Genomic DNA, 22,515 nt, shown 5'->3' on the forward strand with positions numbered 1-22,515 from the left:
CTATCACACTCCCATTGGGTTATATGTGTACATAGCGATTAGGCTGGACACAGTGGGATTGTGCACTTACTGTGCCCTCTTTTTTCTTTACACACCAGAGCGGGGCCTCAATTTCCCGAGCGGTTGCCGGGTGAGGTGAGGTCTTCACCCACACAAAGCTGTGTGAGTATCACTAGGAGGAAATGCCTCCTTGTGATTTAGCTAATATGCTTAATTAGTGTATAGAACGCAAATTGTTCTTGCAAGATGGTCTTTGTTTAGATGGTGTCTGCTGGGTTATGAGTTTTCTTGTGTGAATATAAATACATCGTATTTTCTGGTTTTTTTGACAGGGAGAAGAGCCTTTCCTGTCATCATTGGAAACTGAGGTTCCATATGTTGGGGTGATACATGAGTTTCGAAAGTACACTGCAAGATATGGTTGTATTTCTTTCCCAATCATGGTTGTACACCCCTTTCTTTGAGTTGCAGTAGCATATTTTCCTATAGGTCCTGATGAAAGCTAGAGTAAACACTCTTTTTAGCTGAAACTAGTCGACCAGACCACTTTACACAGCGCAACTATGTAGTTTCACTCACTTACTACCGAGGCGAACCTTTTAATCTTGACACATACACATTTTCCTCAGTTTAGGGAGTCAATTTTAGCGAGCACTTTTTCTAGAGCACTGCACTTTTTCCAGATTACTTTGAGTGTGACTGGGCCGAAATGTGGCACTGCTTTCGCCTGTGCCGTCATTTGACGATACAGGCGGTTTATGGGGCGACCACTTAAATGTACCCCATATGATGATATACCGCCACATGGGTGGTCCGATGGTTCTTTTTGGCCTAGTTTATACTTATATTTTTCTTTCACACATTTTCCCTTGTGATCCACATTCACCATTCTAGACACCCCACCATCTCAGACCTGGTCTTCTCTTCGTGTGTTTCTTAAAAAGGAGGGGGGCCAGCACGCACCCCTGTTTGACTCCTCTGGTTGTCATGATTTTCCGTGAGAGGTGCGTGCCGGACCTCAGCTTCACCTGAATCCAGGTGTGTGAGTGAAGTTGGATTATCGCATCCAGAAGTTTTTCAGGGATCCCCCATTTTTTCAGTTTACCCCATAGAGCTGCTCTTGGGACCCGATCAAACGCTGCTTTAAAATCAACAAAACAACAGTGCACAGATCTTGATGATAAAAGTCTTTTGTCGAAGATTATAGACAATGTAATCAAGTTAGTCTGGGTCCCTGAATTGACAGTAAAGCCTGTTTGGTTCATTGGTAACAAATCACGCTGTTCAGTCAGGAATGCGGCCCAGTCTGATTCCTGTATGTTTGCCGACCCAACTTTTGATGACCCCGAGTTGGAGCGGTTGATCAAGGCCCAAAATTGTCTCGCATTGCGGTTTTTGCTTTCCCAAAGGAGCTTGGCCCATAGCTGGTTTTGATGTAGACGTTTGTCTTTTTGTTAGGCCGCCCTGAATGATTTTTGCACTAATTTGTACACATGACTGAGATCATTATTTCCTGGGGATTTTGTAAGTGCCCGCAAGGCGTTGTTCCTGGCTTTCTTCAGCGCCCTCGACTGGGTTGAGAGTGAGAACTGCCGGATAGTGCTGGCATTGTGTTGGTGCTGTTTAACAGGAAAAAGCGTGACCAGTTGTAAGCAGAGAGTCGTCCATACGCCAATCGGGGAAGCCGTCTGATTTGTGACCCCATTGATAAGAGCCAAACTTGTCTTCATGATGTTAGGGCTTATATCATCGCTCCATTTTAAGCGCCTCAGATTCTCGGTGTAGATCCCAGTACAAGTACTTAAAGCAGACGTATGGTACTCCGGCTTTATGTTAAGAGTGATGACCTGTGGACGGTGATCACTTTCCCGTCGTGGTTGGATGCTAAAGCTGGCCAGATGATGGAACAGGTCTGAGTTGCAAATAGAGAAGTCCAGAAAGGTTTTCTTGTGCCCGTTTGTCCAGGTCCAATTTTGGGGGGTGTCGTCCGGTGTCCTTCCGTTCATTAACAGGTATCCAGCGCTATAGAATTGTAACACGAGGAGCTCACCCAGGGCACAGTGGGCTTGATTTGGAGGCTTAGATTGGTCTGGCACCTCCAGTTGAGTAAATGGAGAAAGTACGTCATTGTCTGATCTAAATGACCCAGGGTTGCCTCAGAAGGTTGAGAGCCCCTTGGGGGCAGGAATTCAATTGAGTCTATATCGTCCGATAATAGTGCTTCAAACCCCGGAATGTCGTTTACTAGTTTTAATATATTTGACCTGTTAAGGGTATCATACCTCCCCCTTGATTTATATTCGGGGACTAATAGGATCGAAGTATGTTTTAGGTCACTTTTGATCCCTGTGAGGCCGTGAGTTTTGGTTGTGCCGGGGGCTTTTTCAGGGGGGACCCCTAAGTCTACTCTTTGATGGGGAAGAGGCTGATGTTGAGATCCTGGCCACGTTACCTGCCTGGTTTGCGGATTTGTTAGTTTGTGAATGAAGATTGTTTTTAAAGGAATGGTATCAGTATTGAGCTTTTCCTGCTCTGCCAGAGGAGGTTGAAGGGCTGATTGGGGATGTAAATTGATGCCTATGTGCCTCGAGGTGGGAGGATCATTGAGTGGTGCCCTTGGTTTTTCTGTATCAAGCTGCGGATCAGGTCCCTCTGTTTGTGCAGGAGCCCCTGAGGGGCCAGATGGGATACTTGGGGCACGACCGCATGAGGAGGGATTTTGACGGGGACTTAGCGATAAGCCCCCTAGTGGATCATTGTGCGCTGCATTTATAAGGGTTGGAGGTGGTGATGAAATGCTTACACCTGCCTTCTTAGAAGTCGTTGTGAAGACGGGAAATAATTTCTGGGGGGCAGATGTTTCTTTGACTTTAAGTTTATTTCTATGTTTGCGTTGGCGCTTGCGCTCACTCTTGGAAAGAGGAGGCATAGGAGCGGACTGTATTTCTGAGTTGAGGGATTCAGAGGTCACCAGGCTACCATGCTGGTCTCCCCCGTTAGGGCTGGTGAAGTTTACTAGCCCGTTTGGGACCAGAGCTGGGGTCCTTAAGGGCATTCGGTGTAGAGGTGGTGTTGTTTGGTTATTGCTATCGCCTATTTGGGGATCTTGATCCCCACTTGTCTGGGGAGCAGATGCAAGGGATGACTGGATGTTATCAGCTTCTAAACACGGGTTTGTGGTGGTTTGCGATTTCTTGTGTGGTTTTTTTGCGAGCCGCCTTCTTTCAGCTGCTTAACCTCGTCTATAACGATGGAGAGAATAGCTGGCAGAGAGGAGAGTGAGTCAATAATTGGTGAGCAGCAGCAAACTGACTGTACTAGTTTTGAGGATGATTGTGCGTCGATGATTAAATTATTCAGTTTGTCTAGTTTATTGTCGATCCCTGCTGTATTGCTAGCGTGTTCAATAAGTCAACCTGCGTGTCCAGTTTATCTGAATGGTAGTGTAATGCAATAACTGTCGATTGTAATGTTTGAAGTAGTTGGGGCCAAAGACTCTGTGTAGTAAGTACTTCTTGCTGTTTGATTATTTTCGGGCTTGGAATAGGGGGGGTTTGCAAATTTTTCTGAAAAAAGGACAAGTCCGCTAGGAAGTGATCGTTTATATCAGATTTATGGGGTGATTTAGGTGTCGTTATTTTTGCTGTTAGTGGTGAGTTCAGGCATTGTTGTTGATTGGGCAGGACCGGACTTCCCTTTGGAGGACTATTGGTGTCCAGCTGGGGGGAGTTATCAATGACATTGTTAGATGCCTGGTTGGAGAACTTGTGAATTTGTGGAAAAATTAATTGGCGGTGAGAAGCTGAAATAACCTCCTTTGGGATGTTAAAATATTGAGATAACTGAGGTGGTGGGGTCACTAGCGGGCTTGCTTGGGGGAGTGCTTCGGTGGTTGGCGGCCCAGCGGGCGCTGGGGTGCAACCTGCCTCTTGCTTGTTGGAGGCGAGTGGTCGATGGGGCTGTATCAATGGAGGCTGGTTGCCTGATGACAAGTCTTCCGCCGTACTCCCACCACCCTCTAGGGATAGTCTCTGGTCGTTAAATACAGACCCGAAGATGAAAACTTCTTTGTCGGGGGCCGACGCTTTAGTAGTTGTTGAAAACAGCATTTGCGGTGAGAGCGTGTTTAACTTTACCGGTTTTGCCAAATATCCTGTATGTCCTATGATGCCGGAGTTTGTAGCTTTCCCCAGTTGAGGGGGAGAAGTAGCCATTGGTGAGACCGGCGCTTTTTTAAAGTAGTCCAGTAGCGACCGGGGTTTTGGCCCGCTCAAGGTAGTGCCTGGCCAAGGATCTTGTTGGTCTTGCTGAGGTGTTGCTTCCCAGATGCGGGCAAATTTTGAAGCTTCGGTAAATTACGAGGGCTCGTAAGAGTGGTCTGGAGAGGGGTTTCGAGGACAGCCTCCGGTTTAGCCTTCTTCCTTTTTATTGCTGTGGTGGTAGTTTTTCTTACTCTCCCCGATCTCATTGCTTCTGTTAGGTGGCCAGATCGCAAGGGACCGCTGGTGGTGGGACCAATAAAATGGTGACTTCTTCCGGAGTTTCCGGTCTTCCCTTGGGAGGTTCTACTAGCTGCTGGCTCCTAAGTTAAACGTAAAGACGTGGGGAGCAATGGGAGGCAGGAGCCCCTTTTGCCTCTCTGGCAGGATTTCAAAATTTTGCTTGTCTATCTTGTGTCGGGGAGGTCAAACTGCCAAGGAGTCTGCTGTTACTGCTGTTGTTGCTGTTTGTTATAGGGGACGCGCGTGAGGCTTCCCCCAACTACCCCCTGCTCACACCTCACCCCCCCAGCCACCCACCCTGCAACCTGTAGCCACCCAGTAACTGGACCAACCACTCCGGGGGCCGAAGAACTGTGCCTGGCACCGAGGCACACCCTCCCCTGGTGCAAAGCTACGGTCACGTAAGGGGAAGGGATACGTGTGCCTTCACAGCCTGGTCACCGGTAGATGGAAGATGCCAGGCGAGTGACCACAGGGCGAGGGCGGGGCAGGGGAGGGGGTCAGTGGGACAGGGGGCGAGGAGAGCGAGGGATAGTGCCCAGAGTGGATGACCCAGCAGGGGGGGCGGCACACCACAAGAGGAGCGAGCGCTGACGAGCAGAGCCGGGCGAGAGGAAGAACTACTATCTTTGATACCACCGGGGGCTTGAAGACAGATTGGGAAACGCCTCGGCGTCGGTGACCCTTTGGGGTGGAACTGGTGGTGTAGGCAGAGTTTTGGCAGTATAACGAGAGCTGAGCTGACCGACACACCGTACGGACCAGGACAATAGATAAGGAAAGCGTCCTGTTGGTGATCCATAATACAGCGGGGGCACTATTCAAAGACCGTGCCCTTTTTGTGACCTGCGCATGCTCGCACTTTGGAAAAGGGTGATTTTCCGAAAGGGAACGTGAACAAACGAGGGTAGCACATTTAATGGTGCAGAGGGGGCATTTTGCTGTTAAGGTCACCTTTTTTTTACAGTGATACCCCAGATGCCAGGAGTGTCATTATTGAGAAGCACATTGTTGACATTTTTACAAGTGACTTCCCAACGCTAGCAACGAGGGCTCACTGCTTACGAAGCAGCATTTCTGTTTACATCGCGTTTATCACTTCACCTGACCAGGAGGAAACCTTATTCAACCCCGACGGTCTTCATTTATTAGATTACGGGACCCGATTTCTCTGACTTTACATCTCCATTCACCAGAGGAAAAGAATACCGGAACCTTCCCAGCCTGTCACTCCTATCTCATTCACCAGGAGAACACCGGGAGTGCGCTCGAATTTTTATCTCTACCTCCAATCCACAAACTACATTCTCTATAGATCATTACAACTCTGTTGCCAGTCGGCCATCATTCTCCAAATACTTTCTAATTGGAACAATTTTTTGGCTAATAGTGATTCCTAAAGTTGGGTCAGTTTCCACCTACCCAGAGATATGCTTTCCCAGCCCATGACAGAAATTGTGAACCGATTTTTATATTGATGGTGTGCTATTAACTTCTAGTTTCCGAAACGCGCGTCGGCGCTTTTTCTTCCACTGTTTGCCATTTTTTGATGCTTTATTGAGAGTAAATATTTGGTTTGTTTGACAGAGAGAGTGTGCATGATTGAGAGAATTAATGGTATGTCATGTTTTTATTGTCGTAATTGCACTTGGGCTGATGTTTACTCATGATTCTACGATCCAATGTATTTTTGTATATTAGAAGCTGACCTTTATTAATTCTGATCTAAATAATTTTATCCAAAATGATCAACTGAAAATAAATTTTCTGAAATAGTTCAGCTGTTCTGTGGTTGTTTCTGGTAGATTTACATTGCATGGTTCTTTATCTATGGGGAAGCTCCCTTTCATGTTTATATAAGTAATTGCTCGGGCTGCACTCCAATCCATCGTTATGCTACACAACATGCCACCTCAGATGGAAGCCAGATGTATGCAAAAGAGTCTTGGTCCTACTCCAACAGTAAAAGTTCAGCCTGAACTGCCAAGGCAAGCCCTCCTTGAAGCAGAACACAAGCAATCCAGGACTGGTTTCACCATTGGTTGAACTGAACTGTTCCGATTGGAGCAGGGTCAAGGCTGATTTGCATAAAGCTGGGTCCAAACTGAGATGACATGGTGTGCAAAATAATGATCGATTGGAATGTGGCCCGAATAATTAGCAGTGGATGAAATGAATTCAAGCTTTCTATCTATCACTTTTTTGGATACTTTAGTGTGTCCCCCTAAGTGGGATGGGTATGTCCAGACGTGTGTACCATGCACACTGTTTCACTGAAGCCAAGCTGTACCCAGTTGGTTAGCTAATAACTTGAGCAAGAGGTCCTGGTTTGCTTATGTTCCGTTTCAGGGGAGCGCTGGCTTGGCATTTCGGGCTGGACTTTTCTGACTAGAGCAGGGTCCAAACTGAGGTGACATGGTTTGCAAAATAACAAAGGTTTGGGATGTGTCCCTGAGTAATTACCAGTGGATGAAATTAATTTAAGCATTCCATCCATCAGATTGTGTCACAAACAAACAAATTGACTTCAAAACAATAAATTGTCAGCGAATGCTCACAGCAACGGTCTCTATTGATCTCATAGGGAGGTATGCCATAGTGTGATTTACTTACAGGACACTTTCAAATAATGATCAAGAAAACAGGTAATCGCGCAGACAATTATCGGGTATTCACTGCAAATTAATCCGGTATACAGTAAATGCCCAGCCGTCCTTACTTAAATAAGCAGAGTGTCAAGTGGGGTCACTGGAAATCTGCAATCGGCGCTTATATTACCCCCAAAGAGATCACAAGGACACAGAAGCTCCCTCTCAGTCAGGCATCAGAAGAATATTGAGCACTTCCCTTCAGGTGAGCCACTCTTTATGCACTCAACCACACCCAGGATGGCCGCTCCCCAGGGCTTCTGGGAGACGTAGTCCGGGCAGCCAAAAGCAGTCTGCAAAGGGGATAAGGATAATCAAATCTGGGCATTTGTCCTCAAATGAATAGCGCCACCACCAGCGCATCACAGGAACATGGTCTTGGGCCTTGTGTGAACCCATAATGTCATTGCAGTCACCAAGCACCTAGGTTGCCGCCTCATGGGCTTTTACATATGGCACGCGCCTAGCAGAGCGCACCTTTGCACAAACGGGCAGAAATCTATGGGCCTCACGTCTGCCGGATCCTCTGAACAGTACCCACATGATTGGGCAGGCCCTAGACCTCACATGCCGAAATTCTGACACCCCTCCCTATAAACATTGTTTTTTGCCCAAGGGGGTGGGCACCCCACGGCCTCTGGAGGCTCAGGGTTGGGGTCATGCAGAGGTGTAGACTCCACAGGGCATCCGTCACTACACATGTGACCCTACCTATAAATAAGATGGGGCGCACGTGCTCTATGCCATTTTAGAGTTGCTCCCATCCCAACCGCTGTGATGGTCCGTCCTAGTGCTTTGAAAGCTTCACTGAACGTGTAAAAAATAATTGAGATATAAATAATCATACTGTGATATGGAATACAGTGTAAGGAGTAATATGATAAGATAATGAATAAATAGAAAGTCAAAACACTTCATCAAGGAGGTTTCTGGACTGCATCCGAAGGGTTGACAGGTATAGCAGTAGAAGGGGCAGTCCAAGTTGGGTATGTAATCAAAGGGAGCCACAAAAGATCTCTTTTAATAGATAAAGAGATAGGTGTAATATAATTAGCATCAAATCGGGGATGCCAACAGACGGCATTCCACCAAGCTCTAAAAGTGACTTTGTTGTGGGGGCGTGGCTAAGATGGCGAGGTGAGCGGACGCACTCTCTGCGAGCTCCTCCGACCCTAGACCCCTAGACCGGGAAATCACGCAGATCTCCCCCCGATCTGCGGTGGAGCTGCAGCGAAAATGAAGAAGCTGCCCACAGTCAGTCGCTGAGCCCCCGTCCTTCGCGGGGTTTGCTATGGGGGGACCGCGGGGTGCGGCGGCGGCCGGAACGGAGCGGAGGTGGAGCTGAGAGCCGAGGGTCGCTGAAGGAAGGAGAGGCATCGAGACCCGGCCCGAAGCGGAAGCTGGTGCTGCACACTGCCCGACAGCGGGGGCCAGACATCGGTGGGGCCGCAGGCAAGTCCCCGACACAGAGAGGCGCCCGGAGATGGCCTGCAGTGACGCCAGAGTATCTCGGCCGGCCAGGAGTTTCTACGCAAGGCCGGGGACGCGGTCTGCTGACGGTGCGGCCCGGGCCCCTGCCATAGACCGTGCGGCTACAGGAACTGCTGCCGACGGTGGGAAGGCGTGACACCGGCAGTGGTGCGGAGTGCTGCGGAGACCAGTTTCCTGGGGTGCTGCTGCAGGGCGGCCGGCGGAGAGAGTAGGCCGCGAATAGAACCCACCACGGCAGCGAGGCATCTCAGAGAGCAACCGGGAGAGCAGTCAGCCCTGCGCCAGAGGATACAAATAGAATATCGGGCCCTCACAGGCCCAGCCGGACTTCGGGTGGCAGTGCGGCATCGGAGGCGGAAGGACCATCGAACAGAGACGGCCGCTGGGAGATGAGGCCTAAGGTGCAGGAGGTGAGCAATCGCCCCCCCCCCTCTCTTCCCCCGTGGGCCGCGTGGTGGAGGCCGGGTCGTGGGGCCTGGCTTGGGCCTGGGAGACCCTGGGACTGGCTGGTTGCCCGGGCCTCTTCGGAGGAGGGGTCCGCCAAGACTCTCGACCGGAGCATAGAGCAAGCAGATGACAAAGCCCGCTCACTGGTGCCTTCCCAGAATACGCCGATACATAGGACACTGGGGCTACCAGGAGTGACACCATTTGGGAGTAGGAGCACACCGGGGTGAGCCGGAGGGCCTGTGGCTGTACGCGCCCTGGGTGCCCACGACAAAGGGAGCGACGGCGGCCTGCTGATGCGGCCCGGGGCCTGAGAGGAGTACAGTAGTGCGCCGCTCAGTGGTCGCAGCCCGGAAGTAGGGGAAAGCCCGGGGCCCGAGCCGGACCCGCACGGCCTCTTCACACAGCGGCATCAGCCAAGGAGGGTCGCAGTCAGACCTGTAAATTACCAAGTGCTGGGAAAGGGCCTTGCCAGGCAGTAGCAGATCCGGCGGGCCTGGTGACCGAGGTGACGGTGATAGCAGTCTGGGTCACAAGGTAAAAGAAACGGCCGAGCCACGCCAGTTGGGACGAGCCACGCCATGCCTGGACTGGGGCTGGTGATGGCCACCGGACTATGAATGTGATCGGGGAGTGATTTGGAGAATCACAGCGGAGAAGGTTGGTCAGCGGCGCCCGCCAGGGGAAGTGGGCTGAATATCAGAGTCCAGGGAGGCGGTCCCTCACGGTCGGACGTGGCCCCCGCACACTGCCGATTCTCGCAACGGACCAGACACCCAAGTGGGCTCGCTTAAGCGCTGCTCGCCTCTGCAATGGCTGGCAACAGAGGGAACAAGAAAGGGGAACGGACACTACCCGAAATGTTGAACAGAGGAACATTGAAACAAAGGGCAGCACTCACCGGGCCCCTCGAGAAGCACACTAGAGGCGGAGGAGAGGGAACCGCCAGTCACCAGGTCCTTCCTGGAATCTCTCTTCAATTCCCTACGGGAAGATTTTCAGACGCTGAAGCAGGTGGTAGCCGGAGAAGTCAGAGAAGTACGGAGAGAAGTTGATAGCCTAGGCGAAAGAGTAGCTACCATGGAAGGGGCCGGACATTCGAGAGATGAAGAGATCGGGCAACTGCAGCAGGAAGTGCTCCGCCTGAGAGATCAACAACTGGACCTCCAGGCGCACAATGAAGACCTCGAAAACCGGTCTCGCCGGAACAACATCCGGGTCTGGGGAGTGCCATGCAAGGAAGAAGGGGAGGACACTGCTGCGTACCTACAGAGCATGTTCAGGGAGATATTGGGTGAGCCAGAGGACTTTCCCATCAGAATAGACAGGGCGCACAGAGTGGGCTTGGTGTGCCGGGGGGAAACAACCTTTACAATGCAACTTTTACCACGCAGTGCCTTCACAACGCAACTTTTACAACGCAAACCATTACAACGCATTGCGCTGGGGGGCGCTCTAGGATAGGGAATAGGTTTAATGTACTATCCAACACCTTCCCTACTATCCACGGGGACTGGAGTCGGAATAGTAAATTAAACAATTCACTATCCAGCGCCTAAAAGCACTATGCGTTGTAATGGTATGCATTGTAAAAACCAAGTTGTAAAAGCATGCGATGTAAAAGCATGCGTTGTAATGTCATACATCCCGCGCCGGGCCTCGGCACCGCCACCTGATATCCTGGCCTTCCTACCGGACTTCCCGCTTAAGGAGCAAATCCTCCGTGAAGCAAGGAAACAGCAGTCGTTGCAATTCCGAGGGCACCCTGTTGCTCTTTTCCAGGACTCATCGGCGATCACGCTCCAGAAACGCAGGCCATTTAAAATAGCGACTGACTTCTTGAGGGACCATGGGACACAATACTCATAGGGACACCCTTTCCGGCTGATCTTCCGGTGGAATGGCACCTTACACCAGCTTCGCTCCCTCCAGGACACGTGCGGGGTATTGGGGATCACCGCGACGGACGAAGAAGCACACACACCACGTCGCAGACGCACCACCAGAGACGGCTGGCAAAGAGTCTTGGAACGCCGGTCTTCTGCCTCTTCCGCCCGACCAGATTCGCCTTCTATCTGGGCCGGAATGGTCGAAGCAGTACGAGAGGCGACCAGAGACGCGGCCTCGGATGATGTCGCGCTGACAGCCTAGAATGACTCCGGGGGGAGATCGACATAGCCTTTGCATACTGCAGGTTTGGGGGTTTGGGGGGATGGGGGTGGCGGACGGGAGTGTAGTGGCTGAACGTCCACTTCAGTATCTAACCACAGACTTGTCCCTAGAGGACCGGACTGGGACTATGAGGTTCTGGAACTCGTTAAGGGAAGAGGGGGTGGGAGGGGGGGTTGTTGGGGTTGTTCTGAGTGTTGGTCAGGAGGTTGGGGACAGGGGAACCGGGTGGGGAGGGCGGGTCGTCCAGTGCACGAAGCAGGTCTCATCCACTCGAAATGCATTCACTTACCTCGCTCCGCTCCGGCGGACTTTCCACGTACTTGGTTCCAGCATCCCCCATGTTGCCCACGACCCTTAAGATTGTAGCCCTTAATGCCAGGGGTTCTCAATAGCCCGATCAGGAGGTGGGCGGCGTTGTCCCCATCAGAGAGCACCCAGGCAGCTATTTGTCTCCTTCGGGAACCCCACTTACTGCCCCACGACCTCCATAGACTCTGCTTCCACGAATTCCTGGCACAATTCTTCTCTCTCAGCATCACTAAGACTGCCGGGGTGGCGATTCTGGTGGCCCGGCGCTTTGGGGGGGACGTCCTCCACAAACATGCAGATAGCTGGGCTCACACGTACTACACGCTTCTACACCGCCCCGTCTGGGTGGGAGTCTTTTACTTGTGCCCCCACTCGTTCCTATGCCTTTGACGACCCTTAAGGTGGTGACCCTTAATGTTAAGGGGTTGAACAATCCGGTTAAGAGAAGGGCGGTTCTGTCTCACTTAGAAAGTACTCAGGCAGATATCTGTCTCCTGCAGGAGACCCACTTGATGTCCCGCGACTGTCAAAGGTTACGCTCACATAAATTCCCGACACAATTCTTTTCTTCTAACACTACTAAGACAGCAGGGGTGGCAATACTGGTGGCGAGGCACTTCAAAGGGGAGGTACTACATACATTTGCAGAGCAGAAGGGGAGACTGCTAGCGTATCGGTTTAAGCTTGGGGGTCTTGTGTTTACCATTGGGTCCGTGTACAGTCCCAACGAACACCAGGAACGGTTCCTACACTCGGCCTTAGTGGACATTACAGCCACTCCAGACAGACATATCATCATAGGGGGATACCTTACCATGGTCTTCAATGCGGCTTTAGATAGGTCTGCGCTCCGTGCCCCGCAGACTGGCGAATTCTCGGCTGCGTGTAGGTCCCAGCTGACAGACCTGGATCTTCACGATCTCTGGCGCCGCATTCACCCCACCGATAGGGATTACTCCTTTTACTCTCACGCGCATAAAACGTATGCGAGACTGGACCATCTCCTGGCTACGGGGCCGGTCTGCGCCCTCGCTACGATCTCTGAGATGGGGGTCATCTCCCTGTCGGATCATGCTCCTGTCACAGCCTTCTTTAGCTTACCACCGACGTCGCCCGCGCGCCGGGTCTGGCGCCTCAGGGACACCTTGCTACACAAGAAAACGGTGTTTAAGCACATCACGGACACAATGATAACACCGACACCTCCTTAGCGACTCAATGGGCGGCCCTGAAGGCAGTCCTCAGGGGGGAATTTATTGCCATTTCATCGGCGGAGAACAGGGAACGGCAGCTCAAACGGGAAGAACTTACGCAACGGGTCCGCGAACTCGCACATATGCATCACCGTACCGGGGCTCCCAGGATCTGGAGGCAACTCAAGGCAGCGAGAAAACTCCTATCGGCCCTGGATGTGGACCGGGCGGAGTACGTGGCACTGCGCCTGAGGCATGCGTACTATATGGGGGGGACAGATGTGGCCGGCTTCTGGCAAACAGGCTCAGAGTGGCGCACCAACAACATTTGGTGAAAGAGGTCTCAGATGCCAATGGGGCGGCGGTCACGGAGGACCCCCCAATAGCGGAGGCCTTCCGTCGGTTTTATGCAGATCTCTATGCGGGCGACCCCCCGTCTGAGCAGGCCACGGAAAAGTACCTGGATTCGGTCACCCTCCCCTCCCTCACTCCCTCACAGGTGGAGTACCTGGAAAGGGACATCCGTATTGAGGAAGTGATCACCGCTACCTCCAAACTCAAGCATTGCAGTTTTATAGAAAAGCGACGTATAGCCGTCCGGCCTGCAAAGCCCCAGGCCGGACGGCTATACGTCGCTTTTCTATAAAACGCTCTGTACAATGCTGGCACCTATCCTCACCCGTCTTTTCAACTCGTTCTCCGCACCGGGCGCCATCCCGCCCGACCTCCTGCAAGCTACCCTGACGGTCATCCCCAAACCGGGTAAGGACCGGACCCAATGCGGCTCATACAGGCCGATCTCCCTCCTAAACATGGATCTCAAGCTGTACACCGGGATCCTGGCGGCCCGGTTGGCTCTCCATCTGCCGGGTCTGGTGGACTCTGACCAGGCGGGCTTCGTCCCGGGACGGCAGACAGTGGACAAGGGGCACCAGGCAGGGGTGTCCGCTGTCACCACTGCTCTTCGCTCTGTATATGGAGCCATTTGCTCAGAGAATACGCCAGAATCCAAGAGCGGTGGGAGTGCAGATGGGGGGTATACCCACACTGTTAGCCTATACGGCGATGATGTTATATTGACCTTGGACGACCCGAAGAGGGCGCTCCCGGCGTGCGTTTCGGAGTTGGATGCCTTTGCGGAGGTTGCGGGATTCAAAATTAATCTGGGGAAGTCGGTGGCCCTAGATGTGTCGATGACTGCGGCTACAAGAGCCGAACTACAGGGCCTTTTTCCCTTGCACTGGTCGTCGGATCTTGTGCCTTATCTGGGCATCTTGCTGGCACCCACTCTGCCAGCTATGGTGTCAGCCAACTATATGGCCTTTTGCGCAAAGATCAGGGAGGAACTGAGACGTTGGAGTCGTGGCACGCTGTCCTGGCTGGGCAGGATAGCCGCGGTGAAGATGACAGTGCTGCTGCAAATTCTTTATCTGTTTCGGACCCTACCGCTCCAGCCCCCACCGGGGTGGATTCAACAGACGCAGGCAGACCTTGCGAGTTTCATCTGGCAAGGCCGCAGACCTAGAGTGAAGAGGGCACTTTCCACGTTGGCCCCAGAAGCAGGGGGACTGTGGATACCAGACTTGCGCAAGTACTTCCAGGCGGCACAATTGCGGTACCTTGTGGAGTGGAGCAGGTGGGAATCGGATAAGCACTGGCTTTTTGAAGACCAGCCAGTTGCTGGCCGGCCTCTGTAGGAGGTACCTTTCTTACGCAGGGCTCACCGCCCCGAAAACTTGTATGTATCCTTTGTTACGCGAGTCCCCCTGAGGGTGTGGGACGCCACTAATGTCGCCCACGATCTTACCACGTTTCCCTCACCGCTTACACCTTTGGATGAAAACCCAGACTTCGCACCGGGGATGGAGCCGGGGGCCTTCACGCATTGGCGGGCCGCAGGGTGCAGGACACTCTTTCATATGTATGGCGCGGAGGGAGTCATTCCCTTTCCGAGTTTCAGACAAGAATACTCGCTGCCAGAGACGGAGAGACTGCGATACATGCAGGTCCGCCACTGGGCGTTGCATCCAAGAGTGCGGGAGACGGCAGACAGGAACCTTCTTCCTTATGAGAGGTGGCTCTTGTCCCGTACCTCTGATGCAAAACTGATCTCTGACCTCTATAAGTTTTTACAGCCCCCATCTTCTCACTTTTACAATCCAGGTAGGGAGCGGTGGGAGCGGGAGCTGGGGAGGACGCTGAGCCACAAAGAGTGGGAACAGATTTCATATCAGGCGCGACACTCGGCATATCATACGGTATTACACCCCGGAGAGGCTACACGAAATGGACCGCAATATTGATAGTGCTTGCTGGAGGGCATGTGGGCAGGTAGGCACACTTACACACGTTCTGTGGGATTGTCCGCTGCTGCATTCTTATTGGAAGGAAGTGATAGATGAGATTGACTCACACTTTGACATTGAGCTGCCACGCTTCCTCGCGTACATATTGCTGGGACTACCTAATCGGCTGATATATCCACTGACATCCCGCAGAGGTAGACAGATCGCGATTGCACTGGGCTCAGCAGTCCAGAACATCCTTATACATTGGCGCACCACCACGCCTCCATCCATCACCGCTGGTTGCACAGATTGTGGCACGTTTTGGGAATGGAAAAGTTGTCGCTCACAGTGGCCGGGGATGTGGAGCAGTTTAATGACCTCTGGCAACCGTTTCATTCCTTGTTGGTCACTGAATTCAGGGAACTCACTTGCCCGAGGTATCTTCGCCTCTTGAGATTGACGTCACCTGCTGAATCGGCCTCTTGAAGGGTCCTTAGACGGACTCTGCCTGTGGGGGGGGCTATGAGGGGGAGGGGTGGGACGGATCGGAGCACTGGACGGGGGAGGGAAGAGAAAGGGGGGGCTTTGGGGGAGTTGAGGGGGGTGGGGGGGAGTTTTGGAGGGGGGATCGGGTTTTGTTTCTTGCACTGCTGTCTCTTTCTAAGCATCAAGACGGACTAGCCCTTATGGGCCTTACATTGGGAGAGACTCGGCGCCTTGGGCGAACTTTCACTCGCTGGGCTGTGGCACCTGTTTTCTGCAGCAGTGTTTTATGTTTTTGTATTGTCTCAATAAAATGCTTTAAACCTAAAAGTGACTTTGTCTGCCTGTTTCCAGTTACCACCCACCCAGCCAGCACCTTGAGACCCTCACGGGTGAGTAGCGCGCTTACAATCCCCTGATTGATTGGTTGATTAATTGAATGTAAGGGATTGAAGCAAATACCTTAATTCTAGCATTAGTGATCTCTAAGGAAACTCTTGTAGCATTCAAGTAGTAATGGGACGACAAGTATGCAGCGCATTCAACTAGTCATGTGGATGGGTTGGTTACACATTTCTGCTAAGAATCATGGAAGTCAATGAGGGACATTAATGCTCCTTACAAATATGCAATTACAAATTTGAAAAGTGACCCAAAACATTTAATGGGCCTGAAGAATATGTTAACGTATCTCCTTGAGTAGTGGTCAACTTCTAGAGGACTGAATGTTGGGTGGATCTTGGTCAGTTTGGCCAGAGGAGGGATTTTCTTATGGTCACAGGCAACAGCAGCTGTCATGTAAGCAGAGAGGTGTCAGTGCATGCATGCAAGGTAAGTGGTGTGTGTATATAAAAAGAAAAAAACACTTACCTTGCTCGCTGTATGACCTCCGACGTTCTCCGCTCTTCGGTCTCCTTGGGCCCCAGTAAATTCCCTAAAGCAATCCTGGCGCTACTCTCATGCTGGTAACCAGGATAAGATAAGGGCCTGATTGGAGGGAGCAGCTGCTGTCAACGCTCCCAAGAGCACTGACGGCCGGTGCTCTCTCTAACCCAGCTGTCTTAATGGGTTAGAGAACTTTAAAATGAGTCTGTCTGGCTGCACATCTCCCTGCTGCCATTCAGCAGCAATGGCCCCACCCTGTACTGAAACTTGGTGCAGGACGGGAGGATGGAAAATAAAAAAATGGTAACAAATGAACTTATTACCATTTTATTTTTCATCTCTGGGGAGCATTGTGGGCAGTGGGACGACTCTCCTCCGTCCTAATGGAGGAACTTTTCTTGGTCACAGGGACACAAACCTGTGTCAATGAGGGTTTACATTTCACATCTGAAGATCCTGTAAGTTTATATTGTATCAGGGTTCCATGGGTGGAATAACTTGAAATTTACAGGGTATTGTAAGTTGTCTGTTACAACTTTGTCACAACTGTGGGGCATATTTACGAGAAAAGTGGCAGAGCGTGGCGTTAGCCTCCTTGGCTTAAAGCAGCACTCCCAAACTTCCAAAACGCAGAGCTACACCATATTTACAAGAATAAAGTGCAGCCCTGTGTTTCCCCCAGCACTGGCGCTAATTTAGCTGCCTAGTGGCAACGCTTCACCCTACCCATGCACGATACTGCAAGGATGTCTGCGTTGCAGGGGAATGATTGTTTATGTGCAGAAAGGTGTCCCTTCCTGTACATAAAAAATCTTTTAATAATGTTTTGTAACTTCTATGTCTGTGGCTTAATGCAACACACATAGGAACTTGCAAAACAAAACCTTCCTTCACATAAACAATCAATGGAGTTTTGATGTTTGTATGTGGGCTGCACAATGCAGCACACATCAAAACAGCAAAAGCGAGGAGAAATAAAGCATTCCTCCTCATTTTGACTGTTTAAGACCAGGTTTTCCCTGATCTTAATTTTGACGCTGCCTCCTATTTACACCACCCCTTGTCAATAGGGGGCAGCGTAAAAATCAATGGGTGTTGCAGTGAAACGCCCACCACAACACCCATTGCCCTCCCCTTTCACGCTATGTGTAGCGTGAAAGGCTGCCTTATTTACAAGGCAGCATTAGGCAGAGTTAAGTGGCTTAATGCTGCCTTGTAAATAAGGCCAAGCCCCTATCGCCAGCACAACATCTGAAAAGGTGACGTTGTGGTGGCAATAGGGGCTTGTAAATATGCCCCTGTGTGTATTCATTGTTGTTTTTGTAAAGTGCTGCATAACGCTTCGGGTAGTCCTCAAGTGCTTGGAGAGGGCATACAAGATGTAAGATGAACACAGTAACACTTCAGATGATAAGATCAGTGAATAGATTAGTTGATACTGATGGTAGAAAGATAAGTCAAGTCATCACATAGGTGTAATAGGAAGAGTTATCCAAAGGTCTGTATGAAGAGGAGAGTTTTTCGGGATTTGTTGAATTTTTGGAAATTATTTCCAATGTGGGCACCCCTTAGGCTTCTTCTAATCGGATTGGGAGTAAACAGCCTGGTGAGAAAGCTTGGGTAAAAATTGTGCAGAGCTTTGTGGGTGAGGTAGAGGATTGTAATTCGGGGATCTGTCTTTCATTGGTAGCCAATGGAGGGGTATACATTTGGCTGAGAGTTATATTGAGAAGTCATCTTGTTCTTTTGGGGCAAATTTCAAGCAACATGATGTAGTTTATAGAGCTATTTCTTGGAAAGTCTTGACTGGATGCCATTGCAGTAGTCCAGGTGTGGCATTACGACTGTGAGAACCAGTGAGATCTTCTGGGGCAGTTGGAGTAGAGGTAAGATTTCTTTTAAGAAGATGTAGCTGATCGATTTAACAGTTATATTTACATGGGGTTGGAATGACCGCATGTTGATTAACAATATCCTCAAATTGCACGCTTGTCTGCAGGCTGTTGAGGAGTGACCAGTGACTCTGATCTGTGCTGTAGGAGGCAAGAGGGGTTAACTTTGCTGTGGAGCTGGTTTTGCAATTCTTGTTTAATTTGGCACCAAGGGGAAATGTTTCATGTGGGCAGTTCAGATGCCAACTCCTATGATTTATCTTTCCTAGTCTGGCACAATCAATCTTTCTGCCTCCCTATTCGTCTTTCTTTCTTTCTCTCTCCTATTGCCCCTCACTTTCAATCAGCGTATATTTGCCTTATTCTCTTTCATTTTGCTTTTAATCTACCTATCTATGTCTCCTTAATTTTCTCCCTTTTTGTGTATGGTTTCAGGGCAAGAAGAAGATGCCCCTGCCAATAGCAATCAATGCCCAGTGTGCTACCATGAGAATTCCACTGAGCCCTGTGATGCTGGCATTAACATGATGAACTGCACAAAGAACGAGGTTGAATGTGTTACTTTAATTGGAAAACTGAAGAGAGCAGGTAATCATTCCTAAATATGTCTCAAGAGAGGGCACCGGCATGGGTGGGGAGCTTGCTTCTTTCAGCATTTTTTTGCCTTAAGTAATTTTTCAGAACATTAGAGGGAGCATAAGAGATAACAGATGAGTCTCAGCACAAGTCTAAAAGAAATTGGGTTATTGTTTGAGAGGAGTGGAGGCCCGACTCAAATAATAAATACAAACCTTGTCAGGGTGACACACAAAAAAAACCAAAATAAACCTATGCTTGACCCAGTCATAGCTTGGAAAAATCAGTTAGGCTTAACTTAGAAGCAATGCATAAAGTATTTATGCGGCACTCACACAGTATTAAAGGGACAACACAACACAAGAAAACCCCACACCAATTTAGAAAATTAGAGTACATTTTACTAAATAAAATAACAACAAAATGACAAAAATCAAATCAGTAGAAACAAAATTTAGAATTTTTAAAAATAGCACCAAAAGCACAAAATTCCTATGGTGGTTATCGTGTTGTGCTGATCAGAGAAAGGTCGACCACGATGGAACATGAGTCAGAAAAAGGGATCAGGTTCCCTACCTTCTTGAGTTTAATTCCACACAAGGAGCTACATGTGGAGGTTTACTTTGGTAGGGGCCGACAAGGAGATTGTTGTAAGCACAAGAAGCAAGCTGTTGCTGGAGCTTTGCCTGGGCGGTGTACGTGGACTCTTGCCACTGGAGCTGGATCTTGGAGCTGACTCAAAGAGCAGGTGACCCCTCGTGATGCATGGGCAGTTGTTGGGCAGGAAGAGACTGCTATGTCGTCACAAGGAGCCCACAATTTCTGGGTTTTCACTATTAGTTCTGGAAAAGTTCATATTGATAGCAGCCAAGGGTCCAGGACTGAGGGCACCTCTTGGGGATCAGGACTCACTGCAGCAGAGGCCAGCAACATGGCTCAGGCAGATCCAGGTTGGTGCTGGTCAGCGTGGCAGTTGCAGGAAGGCAGCTGGAAACTTGTTGTGTCCTGAGGCTCAAACAGGAGCTTAGCCAAATGACCCTTGGAGTAACTTCTGGAGAGACTGGCTTCAAGTCAAACAGGTCCAGTCTTCCTTCTTCGGGCAGCTGGGCAATCCTTCTTTTGAATCTTTTGCAGGTCCAGAAGTGTTCTGATAAGAGTTTGAAGGTGTCACGTGTATCCCTAGTGCTAGCTCAATAACCTTCTCCTTTTTCTGGGTTTGGCTCCTGCTGTCTAGGGTAATAAAGAGCAGACAGGCCCACGTGTGAGCTGCATTTGTCAGTGGCAGAGCAGGCAAACGTTAGAAAAAAGGAAGGTCTTGGGCACTTTCAGATTAGCAAACTAAAATCTGAGTTTACCATTAATGAGGATCGTAAATTATAATTCATTTCAGTGGATGACGCGTTTCTCTATCTGCCCACAAACTGAAGCTATCACATATTAAGTGTAATAAGATAACCCAGGGTTAATCGATGGAAGAGATTGCATTACAATGGTAAAAAAGCAACTGTAGGAGAGTTTCACTATAAGACATGTAAAACTTTAATATACATGTACTACTCTTTAAATACCAAGTCCCTGCCCCATATGCTACTCTTAGGGTAAATTATACATTTTGAATAGGCAGGTTTAGGCTGTGAAAATTGATTATTTTATCAAGTCAAAATCACAGTTTAAAACTGCACAGCAGTCTGCTGAGGCAGGCCTTAGACATGTTTTACAAGGGAAACTTAAGTGGGTGGCACAACAAGTGCTGTAGCCCACTCCTCTAGGAGTAAAGTGCACAGAGTCCAAAAAGCCGCCAAAAACTGGTTCAGCAAAGGAAAGAAAACATCTCGGCTGACCTTGAAAATAGGGCCCAGTCCAACAAAACCCATGTGTGTTGAACAACCACTGTGAGATATATGGACTAAACCATTTTTCCAGTAGCCCCAGCCAGGGATCCTTAATAGGGTCTTTACGGTGCAGGCCTGCCTCTTGCGGGCCACCACTTACAGCCCCTTGCCTCTATCCACAACTGATCATTTTTTAACTGAACAGTGTTCATGAAAATATGACTTTTGTGTTTTCATGGAACCTGCCAGTATTACAGTTTACACTCTCCTTGATCATTTCTGGAGCTTTTTACAGTAACTTATTAAAGGATAATCAAATAAACCAAGAACTGGGAACCCAGGGTTTGACAATTTTGACTGGGAACGTAAAAGGGGACAGGCCCGCGGCTATAACATTTTTAAGTGGCAAAAGGCAATTGACAATAGACTTTTCGTTAATTAGCAGTAATCTGGTTCGAAGTGTAGTCTCATTTGAGGCCGGTCAACGCATAGAAAGTGACCATTTTCCATTAAATACAAAAATCAATATTCCCGTCGATAAAATCCAAAAAATGAATACTTTAGTTCACCATACCGAAAAGTTTAACTTACGGACATTGAAATGGGTTGGAAAGGATACAATACCATTATTGGATACATTTAAAGAACACATGCTCTTGATAAAACCTTATTACAAAGAAGATCATATAAAGACTTGGGAACACCTATGCCTTGTTTTAACCCGCAATTTCCCTGTCATTACCTCTAGCAAAACAAGAATGGATACAGGGAGTAAGCCATGGTTTAATCTTAGCCTACGAGAGGAAAAAAGAAAGATCTTACGCGAAGTTCAAAGGCAAACCATGGTGGTGAAAATGGGAGCGAAATTAGATAAGGCAAAACTAAGAGTTCTACGAAAAAATTACAAGAAGATGCTGGGAAAAGCAAAAAAATCATATCAAGAAGGAATTTGGACAAAATTATTACTGGCCAGTAAAAACCCAAACGGTCGGACATTCTGAGGAATTATTAATAACTTGACAAATGGTAACCAACTAAGACAAGAGGTAGGAATTGGAGAAGCCAACTGGATTCAGTACGTGCAAAATATGTTTACCTGCAAGGAGCACGATCAAAAAAGGCACAATAAAAAAGAGTGCGAAATATGCACTAAGAACATGGAGATTGCAAAAACATTTCGAAAAAAAGAAGAAAACATGCACGAAGAATCCAATATTAGCATGCCATTGCAGGATAAAGAGATCTTGTCTGCAGGGGACACTTGTAATGATCATGCTACCGCGATAGATCCCAACTATTTGAAAGAAGTAACGAACCGTACAGTACCAGACCCAGACATCCTGACAGACATCAAACAGCTTAAGGGAATAATAAAATGCTCAAAAACAGAGGGTGCGGCTGGCCTTAATGGACTCCCTAGTGCTCTTTTCAAACACTCAGCTGATTTTTGGGCAGAGTATCTTACACCGTTTTTTAATCAGATTTATAGCCAAAATAAAATGCCCAAGTCCTGGAAAGGGAATATCATCCATCCGATATCCAAGCAGGGTGACCTTAATAAGCCGGGGAACTACAGACTTATATAGTTGATCGACGTAGAGGCGAAATTATACAGATCATGCTTACTTATGCACCTTCAAGACTGGATGGATGAAACAAACATAATCCCCAAATTTCAAACTGGTTTTAGGCCAGGGATGGGCACATTAACAAATCTGACAACTTTTGCACTTCTAATGGAAAAAGCTGAGAAAAAGAAAACTAGACTGTTTGCATGCTTTATAGACCTAAAAGCAG

Source organism: Lissotriton helveticus, chromosome 7 (genome assembly GCF_964261635.1).
Source record: "Lissotriton helveticus chromosome 7, aLisHel1.1, whole genome shotgun sequence".
NCBI classification, from domain to species: domain Eukaryota; kingdom Metazoa; phylum Chordata; class Amphibia; order Caudata; family Salamandridae; genus Lissotriton; species Lissotriton helveticus.